At 29.4% G+C, this 15,248-nt stretch overlaps 1 protein-coding gene across 1 annotated transcript in view; it reads left to right on the top strand.

Annotated features, from left to right (window-relative positions):
* Positions 1-15,248, top strand: part of fz3 (frizzled 3) — a 40,296-nt gene that overhangs the window by 22,506 nt on the left and 2,542 nt on the right. The window lies entirely within an intron of this gene.

Below are 15,248 nucleotides of genomic sequence, written 5' to 3'. Positions count from 1 at the left end.
AACCTTTAAAACCTACAATGCGTAGGTTGAGAAAAAACTCATGAGAAGTTTTTATTGTATATTTTAATCATCAATGAATTAAAACTTTATTTATTTAAATACCTTAATTTATTAGTTGATTTTGTATATACGTTTTAGTTTTATTTTATAAAAACTTAAAGCTACTGTCCTTTCTTTTGATTTCCCCTCCTGCTGCTGCTACTGCTGTTGTAGTAGTTTTGTATTGCATCATCTGACAAAATGTCAACATTTCAAAGTTTATGTTGTTTGTGTGTGCCACATCCTCATCCTCCAGGGATTTCTTTGCAGCTTAACAAAATTGCATTCCTTACCATCTATAATAACAATAAGAGCAACAACAGCAAAAATATCTTTTACAAAAACTACAAATATAAGACAACAATCCGCTTTGAATCCCAGCGAAAAATATCTCTTCAATTTATTTCCCTTCCTGACAGCTTCTCACTTTATTCAGATTCCTAAAATGGTGAAAAATGCAGTAAAGTAAGGAAGCACTAGCCTACTGCTAACTGGAAGCACTAGAAGACAGAGCCTCTAGGCCAGGAATCACAAACTACTACTGAAATATTGCATGATCACATATAATATTTCAGTATACCCAGAGCAATAATGTTGTACATGTTGACTGTAACCATTACAGGATTTTTACTATTTTTTTAACAATATTATGATCAGGAATCACAAACAATGATCATACTACTGAAATAATGCATGATCACTAACGTGATCACATATAATATTTCAGTATACCATGAGCAAAAATGTTGTACATATAACCATACAGGATTTTTACTATTTTTTTAACAATATTATGATCAGTGCAATTATTTTTATGATTGAGGTAACCATAATATGGTAAAGTTATAATTAAGATGATTATAACAATCATATATGTGATTGTAGTAAATAAATATATGTTTATGACAAATGATTTATCATGTTCATGATATCTGAATCTTAAGTTTAACATATTATGGTTACCACAATCATATACATAATTACAATGACCATAATATTGTTAAAAAACTTGTAAAAATTTTGAAATAGTTACAATAAACATGTACAACTATATTTTTGCTCTGCGTGAACAATGGGGAGAAGTCTAAGCACTTCAAGAAGCACTACCCATTATACTCAAATAGTGTTGGTGATTCCTCACTTAGAGGCTCGGCCTTAGTGCCTCCAAATCAATTTTTTGCTGGGTTGTCTCTTGATTGTATTTATTATTGTGTAAGAAGGGTTTCGCTTAAAACCGGTTCTTACCTTTAAAGACCAATTTATAAAATGATCGGGTTTCCTTTTTTTTACTTTTTGTTTTCTTTATTTTTTTATTATTTTCTACAACTGCATCTTCTTTTTTTTAATCTTTTGTAGTAAATATATTTTTTTTGCCAACTACCACATTTGTAAGTAGCTTCTTTACAAATGTCAATTGATCATTGTAGTAAGTAGTGCTGGGGCATTACTTATGACCGACAATTTATTATACACTCGAAATATAACTAAATATTTGATTAAATACACTCAAAAGAAAAAAGCAAATTAAAAAGCAAACTAGAGAAGGCCATAGTTTTCGAATTATAATAAAACTGAAAATTTGAAATGGAAATTGTCATTAAAAGTATTTTTGTTATAATTTAATCATTGCCATAAAGTGCAGAATACGAGGATAAATTGTAATATTTGGCTCACAAATTGACTTTTAGTGCCCATTTGCTGTTTGTACTGTTGGGATTAGTTTCATTACCTACTATTGACATTTTATTGTTTTTTATTAGACCAAGATGCAAACAGTTTAAAACTTTAAATGTTCGACTTAAAAATTCGGGATTTACAATAGATCGCTTAATTTTTGAACGCGGTTTTTGTTTTTAATAATTTATCTATCATTTATTCTCACTTAGTTATTGAACATTATAGTGTAAACAACAAGTTTTTTTTTCTGCTTCGAAATTGTCGAATTTTGTACCAACAAAGCATCATATGCGGGAAGTTTTACTTGAATTTGAAAAGCTTATGGTGAATGTGTTCCATCGGTTTCAATGTGCGAGAGATGGTTTGAAGTGGTGATTGAGGAGTTTTATTATTTCACTTGAGGAGTTTTATTTTTTCCGCCAGAAAAAAAAAATCATTTCAGGAGTTTTATTTTTTTTCGTTATAAAATAAAAGTTATTTGAGGAGTTTTATTTTTCCCGTCAACAAATAAAACTCTTTTCGTTTATTTTCTACTTTTTTCAGTATCTTTCTTTATTGAGTCTATCTGATATAATGTTTGAAAAAAAAACAACAATTTGAAAATAGGAATCAAACAATAACAAATTAAAATCTCACTTGATTTTATTTTAATAACAATTTATTCAATTGCAATGCAAGGTGCTTTACAAATTGTAATGTTGCTGACCAGTGTCGTGCTTTATGTGTCAATTTACATAAAATCAGTTTTATTTTCTAACGGGAAAAATAAAACTCCTTAAATTAGTTTTATTTTATGACGGAAAAAATAAAACTCCTCAATTGATTTTGTTTCTGACGGGAAAAAATAAAACTCCTCAAATGAGTACAATACGAATAGAAGCTGAGAGATCTTGAAATACGATTTTGCATGCCCGAACTGATGCTTGAACGTTATAAAAGAAAATCTTTTTTGCACCAAATCATTACTTGGGAAGAAAAATGGATCCATTACAATAACCCTAAGTGTAAGAGATCGTACATGAAGCCCGGCCAACCAGCCGAACCGACACCAAATACAAATATCCATTGCGCTAAGGTAATGCTCTGTATTTGGCAAGAGCAAGAGGGTTCTATTTATTATGAGCAGCTGAAATCTGACCAGACCATCACAGGGAACCTGTACCGAATGCAACTGATTCGTTTGAAGCGCTCATTGGCCGAAAAAATGCCCAGACATGAAATTGTAATATTCCATCATGACAATACTCTGCGACATGTTGCAATACATGTTAAAAACTATTTAGAAAGAAGTGATTGGGAAATTTTGCCTCACCCGCTTTATAGTCTAGACCTTATCCCGGACGATTACTATGTGTTTCGATCGCAGCAGAACGCTCCCTCTGGTATACGCTTTATTTTGGAATAGAGAATCCGATTTTGGCTTGATTCGTTCTTGGCCTGATAAGCAGTTCTTTTGTCTCGGAATCCATATGTTGTCATAAAGAAAGGGAAAAGTTCATAGCTAACAATGGCCAATACTTTGGAAAAATTTATGTTGTACAAATGTTTCAAAATAAAAGCTAAAAGTTTTAAAAAATTCTGCATCCCCAGATATTATTTAGTTTAATATTGAATATTAATAAAACAGTCCAATTATGAATAAAAATTCCCAGGGAGTTTTTTCCCTTTTCACATTTTTCCTATTCAAATTCAGTGGGAAAAAAACTACCAGGGAACAAACTCCCGGCGACTTTTTTATTCACAATTGGGCTGATAGTTTACACATTTTTATTGCTTAAAAACTTTCCGTTTTAAATTAAAATTTCTGTAAAAAAAATTATCTTTAATTGTTTAATAATTATGCTGCTACTTGCACTTGCAGAATAAAAAAAAGCTAAGAAAACATCTGTTATTTTCTTCATTTTATAGCAAATCATTTCAACTTCAAGTTTTAAGTTCAGCACCAAGATAATGCTGACTACGGTGGAGAAGCTTTAGGTCAATTAAGTTAATTGTCTGGTAATTACACAAAATTAAAAAACAGAGAATTATAAAGAACTTGAAAGAAAAAAGAAAACAGAAACCATACGCCTGAAAATGTTAACAACTGCTGCTGGTAGTTGGTCATCCAGCCATCCATCCTTGTAGGCATTTAGTATTTTTTTTTATTCAGTTTGGCTCAACTCAGCTAATGCCTGAACAGCGAATGTAGTGTTTAAAACGAAAGATTTAAGTCACATACACAAAGAATCTGTGTGTTTTTTCATAATTTTGAAAATTTGTTAAAATTTTTAAAAGAAATATTTTTGTGTTTAAATAAAAATTAAATTTTTTTTAAACTAAAATTTAAATTGTATTTTTTTTAAAGATAATTGTGGCATAATAATGATGAGGTGCGTAGCTGTTGCTACTTTTTTTAAAATTTAAAAAAAAAAAATAGTTTGTTAAAGGTTTGTGAAACATTGTTTTGTTGTTGACGCTAAGTTTCTTGGTTGGTTTGTTATAGATGTGTGTATCTGTGTAGCTTTTCTTAAAATACCAAAGGTTTGAAGATACCTTAAATTCCAAATTCCAAACATAATGACGTTCCGCGTATTGCAGAGTTCAGTTGGTTTTCTTTATTTTTTAAGCTAAAATGCTCGATCGCTTTTGTGTGTCTGCTGGCTTTGTTATTATTATTGTTGTTTGTATTGTAATGGGCTTGTATTACCAGAGCTGTTATTATTATTATTTCTGTTGCCGGTTTCCAGTTGTATTGCCATTGTTATTGTGAAGTTGTCTGTGCGTTTATCCATCCGTCTGTCTATCATTCAGTTCGTCATTTGAGTTGTTTTTTTTTTGTCTTATTCTCAGCAGTTTCTTCAACTTCATTGTATATGTTTTGTTGAAATTGACTGAGTTACTGTTGCCATTGTCCCATTCGTCTTGACTTTTTTTTTATTTTGGTTTGGTTTTTTTGTATAACATATTTTCCTCATACTGTGATGTAGTTTTTGCTGCTATTTTTTGTGGAATCTCTTTGCAGATAAATCGTTTTTAATGTGTTTACTGTTCTTACTGTTGCTCAATGTTGGCTTTTATTTTTTGTTTTTTTTTTTTGATGATGACGATTAATGTGACGACGTCTGATATATGTTCATACAATGTCCTGGTTTCTTTATAGAGTTTTGCTTGAAACTTTCAACAAAAAAAAACTAAACTAAAGTTGTGTTCATGCTGTTTTGTTGTCTTCAAACTATGACCATCATTATTCCTTATAATGTATAATTTTTTGCGGAATTTTTTGCCTTATTGAAACTATTCGTCAAATTGAAAAACTTTTTTCTTTTTTGCTCAAGAATTATTATGAAATATTTAAGCTGCTGGTTAGTTTTTTTTTTAACTTTATAAAAATAAGCCGCCATCATTATTTTTTTTTGTCCAAAAAAAATTTTGAAATTAATTGTTTTGTTGTGTAAAATTTCACTTTTCTGTATGAGTTTCTGCAGTAATTATCATACAATTTGTTTTCATTTTTAAATCTGTCTCATTTAATATCATAAAATTAATCTGCCAACAAATTACTGCATTACCAAAACTGTGTGCTTCATAAATTGTGATAAAATTTGCTTATTTAAGCTGTTGACATTTTACAATACCTTTGCCTTTTTTTCTTAATAATGTCTGTTGCCTCGTCCTCTTTTTTGAAATTTTCGTTTTACTTTAGCTTGAAACCTTTAAAGCTTAAACATTTATAAATGTTTTGCCGCTCTTAAGGAGAAACTTTTTTGAACTAATGAAAAATTAATCCATTTGTTAAGTGATGATTATAATCATGGTCTTTTGGAATTCAATAGTGTTTTTTTTTAACCCTTATCCTGTACTAATGGTTCAGAAGGGTCTAAATAGTTTTTAATGTTTACAGTATTCCATTCGTTACAGGTTCTCTGTGATGGTCTGGCCAGATTTCAGCAGCTCATGAAATATAGAACCCTTTTGCTCCCACTAAATACAGAGCATTACCTTAGCGCCATGGATATTTGGCTTTGGAGTCGATTTGGCTGGTTGGCCGGGCTTCACATACGATCTCTTATACTTCGGGTTATCGTAGTGGCTCCATTTATCATTGCAAGTAATGATTCGGAGCAAAAATGCTGTTCTTTTATAACGTTCAAGCAGCATTTCGGACATGCAAAATCTGGGTTACTCCGCTTCAATGGTACTAAATTTCATTGAATTTGTATGAATCCTGCTGCTCACAAACGTTTTGAAATCGCTGATTAAGTAGTTCACCTTCGTGAGAAGGGTATATATAAGTTTGTCATTACGTTTGTAATTTCTACATTTTTCATTTCCGACCGTATAAAGTTTATATATTCTGGATCCTTATAGATAGCGGAGTCGATTAAGCCATGTCCGTCTGTCTGTTGAAATCAATGAATACCCCAGATATCTTCGGGATCCATGGCTGAGATATGAGGAAAAAACCAGGACAACCTCGATTTTTGAAAAAATTTTAACCCGAATTTGTTTTTCACCAAAAAAAAAAAAAAAAAATTTAAAAAAAAATTTTAAATAACAATTAGAAATTTTTTTTCAAAAAAATTAAAAAAAACAACTTTGGAAAAAAAATAAATTTTGTTTACCTAAAAATATTTCAAATGGCTGAGATATGAGGAAAAAAGCAGGACAACCTCGATTTTTGACCTTTTTTTTACTTATATCTGGATTACTAAGACATTAATATAGACAATATGGATTTTCGAAGACATTTGCCATGACGTATATAAGACCATAGTAAGTTGGACCTACAATGGGTCAAAATCGGAAAAAAAAATTTTAAACCGAATTTTTTTTTCACCAAAAAAAAAATTTAAATAACAATTAGAAATTTTTTTTTCCAAAAAATGAAAAAACAACTTTGGAAAAAAAAATAAATTTTGTTTACCTAAAAATATTTAAAATTTTTATTTTGAAGTATAATTTGGTGAAGGGTATATAAGATTCGGCACAGCCGAATATAGCACTCTTACTTGTTTTCAATTAAAGAAGTAAAGCAAAACTTCCCGCATATGACGCATTGTTGCCACAAAATTCGACATTTCCGAAGGAAACAAAAAACATTGTTGGTTCAATAACTAACTGAGAATAAATGACAGATATGTCAAAATGACAGATAAGTTATTAAAAACAAAAACTGCGTTAAAAAAATACGACATCTATTATAAATCCCGCATTTTTAAGTCATACAGCCTATACAAAATTGTATTTCTTTTCCACTTACAACCCAAAACATAACACAATTAATTTTTTTCTTTTTTAAAGAAAAAATTTCTTGTTTTCCATCAAAAACTATTTCAGACATATCCGCTTAATAATTATAATGATGAATCTTCAAAAATAAAACAAAATGAAATAACTAAAATTCAATAAAAATAAAATCCAAAACGTTTTTTGTAAATCAAATCAAATCGAAAAAACAGGGATAGTTTCACAAATATAAAAACTAAAGCAGACAACAAAAGAATGTTGACTTTATTTCTTGCAGAAAAAAAAAATGGAATATCAAATATTGTTCCTAAGAAAAACCTGAAAAAAAACTTAAATAAAAACCCACAAAATTTTGGGGATAAGGATAAACTTTAAAAACAAAGATTTCATAGTTCAGCAGACAGGCAAAAAACAAAAGATTGATATTTTGACTGATGCAGACTGACATTTGATTATTTGCTTCTTTTTTATTTAGAAGGATGAAACACAAAATCAAATTCATCATTTTAAAATGCTAAGAAATCACTAAAAAAAAGTTAAACGAAAAATTTTAACAAAAAAACTCGTTAAATATTAAACAACATTGTTGCTTTTAATAAAACCGCCTTAAAATTGAAAATGATCATCATAAAATATTTCATGTTTGGCTTAATAAGAAAACAACTTTTATTAAAGTTATTTTTCATGATGGAAAATCTAAAACAAAAAAAAAAACTTGCTGAAATGAAAAACCAGTAGTTAAATAAAGTTTATCTTTAAGCCCGGCCAGGCTTGAAGAATTTATGCATTAAATGTTCATGTGTATCTTTCAGATTCAATGTTTTGTTCATGTTTTTCTTCTTCATTTAAGTTTTGCGTTTGTGTTTAGGAGATAAAGAAAACTTTCAAGTATTTAATTAATGTTATTAAAACGTATAAAACTAGCAGCAGTATTCGCAAATGATTTCCTTTTTATTTTTCTCTTAAGTTTAAAACCGCATTTAATTACCATTTTATAGGCAGATAGATACAGGCAGGTTTAGAACTGAACAAAAAAAAATAATTGTTATAAAAAGTAATAAAAAAAAATATTTAATTAAGAATTTTATTAACATTAGAGCTAATTCTTATAAAATAATAAAATTACATAAATTATAATTATCTAAAATCACAAAATGTATTATCTTCATAGCATATATTTCAAAAGTTTAACATGATATTATTGAAACCTTTCACCACAATAAATTGAATTTCGTAATTTCTTTAGAATGATCACATGTTAGGTGTATTCCATTCATTCTAATTCTAGTTTTCTTATTTGTTTTATGCACTTCAATAAATTTCTATTTGAAAGGTGCGAAAAAAAACGTTGTATGCTTACATTTTTTCGTTTGATGTTATTCTATGCCGTGTTTTTTTATTATTATTATTTTGTGTTTGGTTCAATACCTTTTATTATTCTTCTTTTTTTTATGAATCACAATTAAATTAACACTTAACTGCTAAAATGTTTAAATAAAACAAATCAAATTCTATACAATAAAACCATAAAAATATAAAGACAGTCGAGTCGAGTCGGTTGAAATCAAACAATTTATATTTTTGTTCAAGATAACAATTTTATAAAAACTTGGTTTTATAACTGTGGTTGATTGAAAAAATTTATTAGAAAAAAAAGTTGTTAATCAAAAGATGAAATTTTTTTTGTTGTTATTAATTAATATCCGGGTTAAGTGAAACAATAATTATTTTTAGTTGCAGATAAAAGGAAGTAACATATAACCTTTAATTATCAAGATAACTTAAATAAATTAAATATTCTAATGTTTCTGACCCACTGTGCATTCCCAAATTTACCTAGTTAATCTATTAAGTAGTGAGCAATTCCTTAATAAACCCAAGTAATCAAGGTTTTGACCGGAAATATTTGTTTTTAGTATCATCGCAAAGGTAAATAAATGCAAAATACTGTGAAATTCTAAGACATTTAAATAACTTGACCTGGGAATAATTTGGCTGATCAGAAAAGCTAGCCAAAAATGGTATTTTTTGGAGATAAAATAGGTCGTTTGTTATTAGGTGTATGACTGGATTTTTTCAAATGTTTAGCTTTTATTTTGAAACATTTGTACAATATAAATTTATATAAAGTATTGGCCATTGTTAACTGTGACATTTTCCCGAGACAAACTATCTGCTCATCTTTTGAGGCCAAAACAAATCAAGCCAATATCGAATACTCTGTTCCAAAATGAAGCGCATCCCAGAGAGAGCCTTCTGCATAGATCGAAACAAATAGTAGTGGGACGAGGCCAGGTCTGGACTATGAGGCAAAACTTCCCAACCATTTCATTCTAAATAGTTTTTAACAGGTATTGCATAATGTGGCCGAGCTTTTTCATGATGGAATATTACAGTTTCATGGCTGGCCGCATATTCTGGGCGTTCTTCGGCCAATGCTCGCTTCAAACGAATCTGTTGCGTTCGGTAAAGGATCCCCGTGTTGGTCTGGCCAGATTTCACCAGCTCATAACAAATACAGAGAATTACCTTAAAGCCATGAACATTTGTCTTTTGTGTCTATTCGGCTGGTTGGCCGAAGATCACGTATGATCTCTTACGCTTCGTGTTATTGTAATATATCAATTTTTCACCGCAAGTAGTGGAAAATTGATTTTCTTTTATACCGTTCAAACATCATTTCAGACATGCAGCATCGTCTTTCAAGATCTCTTCAATTCGTATGGCACTCAATTTGCTTTTGGATGAATCCTGCGGCTAGTAAACGTTTAGAAATTTCTGCTTGAGTAGCTCCCAATGATTTTGCAAACTTTTGTTGAGTTTAACAACAATCTTCATGGGGAAATGCCTCCAATTTTTGGACTTCAAACTTTTTTGGTTGGCCTGGGCGATTTTTGTCTTCCGTGTCAAAATAAACACTTCTGAAATCTATCGCATATTAAATCCGATGAAACACATTCACCATAAGCTTTGGTGAGCAATCGGTGTGCTTCAGCGGCACTTTTTCATATTAAAGAAGTAAAGCAAAACTTCTCGCACATGAGATAAAATAGGTCGTTTGTTATTAGGTGTATGACTGGATTTTTTCAAATGTTTAGCTTTTATTTTGAAACATTTGTACAATATAAATTTATATAAAGTATTGGCCATTGTTAACTGTGACATTTTCCCGAGACAAACTATCTGCTCATCTTTTGAGGCCAAAACAAATCAAGCCAATATCGAATACTCTGTTCCAAAATGAAGCGCATCCCAGAGAGAGCCTTCTGCATAGATCGAAACAAATAGTAGTGGGACGAGGCCAGGTCTGGACTATGAGGCAAAACTTCCCAACCATTTCATTCTAAATAGTTTTTAACAGGTATTGCATAATGTGGCCGAGCTTTTTCATGATGGAATATTACAGTTTCATGGCTGGCCGCATATTCTGGGCGTTCTTCGGCCAATGCTCGCTTCAAACGAATCTGTTGCGTTCGGTAAAGGATCCCCGTGTTGGTCTGGCCAGATTTCACCAGCTCATAACAAATACAGAGAATTACCTTAAAGCCATGAACATTTGTCTTTTGTGTCTATTCGGCTGGTTGGCCGAAGATCACGTATGATCTCTTACGCTTCGTGTTATTGTAATATATCAATTTTTCACCGCAAGTAGTGGAAAATTGATTTTCTTTTATACCGTTCAAACATCATTTCAGACATGCAGCATCGTCTTTCAAGATCTCTTCAATTCGTATGGCACTCAATTTGCTTTTGGATGAATCCTGCGGCTAGTAAACGTTTAGAAATTTCTGCTTGAGTAGCTCCCAATGATTTTGCAAACTTTTGTTGAGTTTAACAACAATCTTCATGGGGAAATGCCTCCAATTTTTGGACTTCAAACTTTTTTGGTTGGCCTGGGCGATTTTTGTCTTCCGTGTCAAAATAAACACTTCTGAAATCTATCGCATATTAAATCCGATGAAACACATTCACCATAAGCTTTGGTGAGCAATCGGTGTGCTTCAGCGGCACTTTTTCATATTAAAGAAGTAAAGCAAAACTTCTCGCACATGACGCTTTGTTGGCACAAAATTGTATATGAGTTTTGGACTAAAAATTAATGAAACTCAAAATTTTTCAATAATCGATACTTATTTTTGATACCAAATGTAAAGTTGGAAACAAAGATACGAAAATCGAATCCCACAATTCCTAAAAAAAACAAACAAAAAATTCTAATTTTTTTATTTTTTGGAAATCCACCCACAAGTTCCACATTTGGTCCGGGGTTGAGAAATGAATAATATGAATAATTTAGAATACATCATATTATTTTAGTCTGTTGCCCATTTTGGAATTCCAGCTTTAGGATTTTAGAACACTTATCGTAAATTCAAAATTTCGATTCAAAAAGAGGTCAAATTCGGAAGCTCCTAGGGAAACCTGTATTAGCATATTTACACGTTTTCTACAATATATTAAAGGTCTTTAAGAGGGGAGTGTAAGATATATGTTTTTCTAAGCCTAATCAAGGGCATAATTTTAGACAAACCACAAATAATTCGCAAAACGTTTAAAAATTTACCATGTGTGAGGTGTACAAATTGGAGACCCCATAGTGTCGCTCCTGAGAGGTTTTTGGATTCTGTAGTTAACAAATAAACTCAAATACTCCTCTGCTATAACTATGATAAATTTCATGTCAATCGGATCATTAAGTTAGAAATGTCAGATTTATTTACAAAATATTTTGTCGCAGCATTACCTGAAAGCTTCTTTCTAGATTATTTTAGACATTTCCTTTAAAAGTTTGAATTCTTTTACATTATTTATCTATGAAAGCAATTTATTTTGTTTTTTTCATATGAAGAAGTTCGTTTTTTCAAATATATTTCTGCAAATTTACCATCTTTAGAAAACAAAACCAACAGCGTTACTAAAACAAAAATATTAACGAAACTTTTTTTAAAAATTAAAGCTTGAAGCGTTAAATATTTAAAATTTTTTACAGCATAAAAAAAGTAAAAAGAAAAACTGAAAACTAAAACTCAGGTACATGCAATGTTTTAACAACATAATGTTTCAAACAGGGGAAATAATTTGAAAAATTTATTTCTCATTTATTTTATAAAGACAAGAAACTTGAAAGATTGGTGAAATCAAAGTTTATCACTACGAACAAAAGCAAACATTAAAACGATAACTATAAAATTAAAAAAAATATCAGTAGTAGTTCAGGCGCGGTGGTGAAGGGAAATTTTCTCCCCCAAAACCGAAAAGTTTTAATATAAAATAGGAACAAAAATTTACTTTGTTTCCCCCACCCCATATGGGTGGCATGGTATGCTCTAGTTCAACATGTTTTTGTAATACAATCAAGTTTTAGGAAAGGAAACAGTGACTTTAAATAATATCTTAGAGAAGTACATAACAAACGGAGCATTTTACATAATTACATTCAATGAATAATTTCGTTAAATCAACGGAATTGTTAATTAAATTTTAATTGCGTTTACAATAAACAAATTCATTGAGGCAACGTAAAAAAACATTAAATCAATGAATTTATTCATAGAATTTAATAACAAAACATTTTTTTAAATGTGTTAGTTCATTGTTTCAATGTCCATAAATGAACGAATGATTAAAGTCATTGAAAAAATTATTGAAACAATGAATTAAAATCTGCCAGTCTCACTTACATTACATTACTGTAATCTTTAAAAAAGTGTAGATATAATTGAAGCTGTTGCTTTGCTTTTAAACAGATTTCCTTTTATTTCGTTGGGTTAATGAACAGTGTCATAGTCAGTGGACCACTAGCAAAACCCAAACAAACTGTAAAACTTTCGTAGGAATTTAAATACTCTCCAAACTACTGGCAGACATAAAAAGACATAAAGACATATAGCTAGGTAGATACAGAAAAATTTTGGTAAGCAAGTATACAACAGATTTACCATCAAAGTAAGACTCTTAAGATAATTGCTTTGGAAAGAATTCTTAAACAAAACTGAAAAAAACAATATGTTTATAATGATTTTAGACCATAATGATGTTTAGTGAACATAATGATGAACAGGTTTTTTTCTTAACTAAACATCTTCTGTACACCAAAAATAAAAAAAAGACTAAAAAACACATTAATAATACATTTTGAGGTTGGCATCTAATAGTGTTAATAATGTAAAAATGTAGAAGAAAAAAATCTCAGACACACACTTTACTTACATACATTAGAAAAAACTTTTAATCAATCTTATATTTTTTTTTTTTTTGAAATTTAAACATATGTATAGTTTGGTATATAGAGCACTCAATCAGTCCGTCCGTAAGTCTGTCCTTACCTCAATCATTTGAACATTTCTGAGTTTTGGCTTCATTAAAAATGTTTCTTTTTTTGTGGTTTGGGTGTAAAAGACCTCAGGCCATTTGAAAGTGTTTATTATCATTAATATTTTTCTTTCATTCCTCTGCAGTATTTTTTTTTTGTTAAACAATTGTTTGCACCTCTGGTGGTTTTATTTTCTTGAGTATTGGTATTTTAGTTTGGTTTAAAACTCTACTACTCTGTGGCTTTTGATATAAAGAATTCACCTTAACAAAAGTACCTGTTTCCGATTAGTTGCGCCGTATGGTTATTAAGAGGAATGAATTTTATTTATTATGTTTTGTATGTAGCGGTCTCTCTAAATATCTAACTTTAAAAATTTATGTTTTAAGTTTGAATTTTTTTAGTTTTCATATAAACAATTGAAGTATTGAGTAGTTTTTGGAAAAAATGTGATTTATTTCAGAAAAGAGAAAATCTTAAATATTAAATAATAAGGAAAAGGAATTTTCATTAAATTTTTATAAATACTTGTAAATTAATAATAAAAAAACAATTTTAAAACAAACTTTCATTTAATAAATAAAATAAACTTTAAAGCAACTTAAATATTTCGAATTTAAATTCGAATTTTCTAACATTTCCTAAAAAGCTTAAATATCATAGAAAATTCTTTGAAATTATTGAAATTTTTAATTTTTTAAGTTCGAACTTGGAAAATGTATGAAAAATAAAACTAAAATTGTGTTTTTAAGAATCCTCACAATTTTGAGATCATTTTAACAGCTTTCGAAAATTTTCGAACATAAGTTCTATTTTTCGAAATTAGTTTCGAATTTTCGAAAATAATATTCCACTGTCATCAGACTCATGCATGAGCTAGAAATAATTTTAACAGCTTTAAAAAAAATGTTCGAACATAACATCGAATTTTTGAACATAATATTCCATTAATGCCAAATTTTAAACTATTCGGGCTACCAGAACTAATGCAAAAGTTAGTAAAAAATATTGACATTTACAAACACGCAAACATTGCTAGTTAATGGAAATTCATCAAATTCATGAAAATTTAAAAAAAAAAAAAATTCAATATTTTTAAGTTCGAAATTGGAAAATGTAAGAAATTGGCCACAAATAAAACTAAAATTGTTTTTTAAGAATCCTCATACTTTCTAAATTAATTTAACAGCTTATAAAAATTTTCGAACATAAGTTCGATTTTTCGAAATAAATTTCGAATTTTCGAACATGATATTTCATTGTAATCAGACTCGTGTCTGAGCCCGAAGTTATTTTAATAGCATTAAAAAATGTTCGAACATAACTTCGAATTTTCGAACATAATACAGCATGAAAGACAAATTTAAAAACTAATGGGACTACAGAACTAGTCCAAAATTTAGTAAAAAATATTGACATTTAAATTAAATTCATGAAAATTTGAAATTCTTTTTCAATATTTTTAAGTTCGAAATTGGAAAATGTAAGAAATTGGATACAAATAAAACTAAAGTTGTGTTTTTAAGAATCCTAATAATTTTGTGATCATTTTAACAGCATTCGAAAATTTTCGAACATAACTTCTATTTTTCGAAATTAGTTTCGAATTTTCGAACATACTATTTCATTGTAATCAGACTCACGCAAAAGCTACAAATTATTTTAACAGCAGTAAAAGATATTCGAACATAACTTCGAATTTTCGAGCATAATATTCCATGAATGCCAAATTTCAAGCTATTCGGGCTACCAGCGCTGGTTCAAAATTTAGTAACAAATTTTGAACTTTACAAACATACCAACATTGCTAGTTAAATAAAAGATTAAAAAGTGTTAAAAATTCTTTGAAATTCAAAACTTTTTTGAATATTTTTAAGTTCGAAATTGGAAAATGTAAGAAATTGGCTACAAATAAAACTTTCAAAAATATTCATATTCATAAATAAGTTCGATTTTTCGAACATACTATTTCATTGTACTCAGACTCATG

This window comes from Calliphora vicina, chromosome 4 (assembly GCF_958450345.1).
Source record: "Calliphora vicina chromosome 4, idCalVici1.1, whole genome shotgun sequence".
In the NCBI taxonomy this organism is placed as follows: Eukaryota; Metazoa; Arthropoda; class Insecta; order Diptera; family Calliphoridae; genus Calliphora; species Calliphora vicina.
The sequence above is the reverse complement of the archived record's forward strand: the minus strand, read 5'-3'. Positions and strand labels throughout refer to the sequence as shown.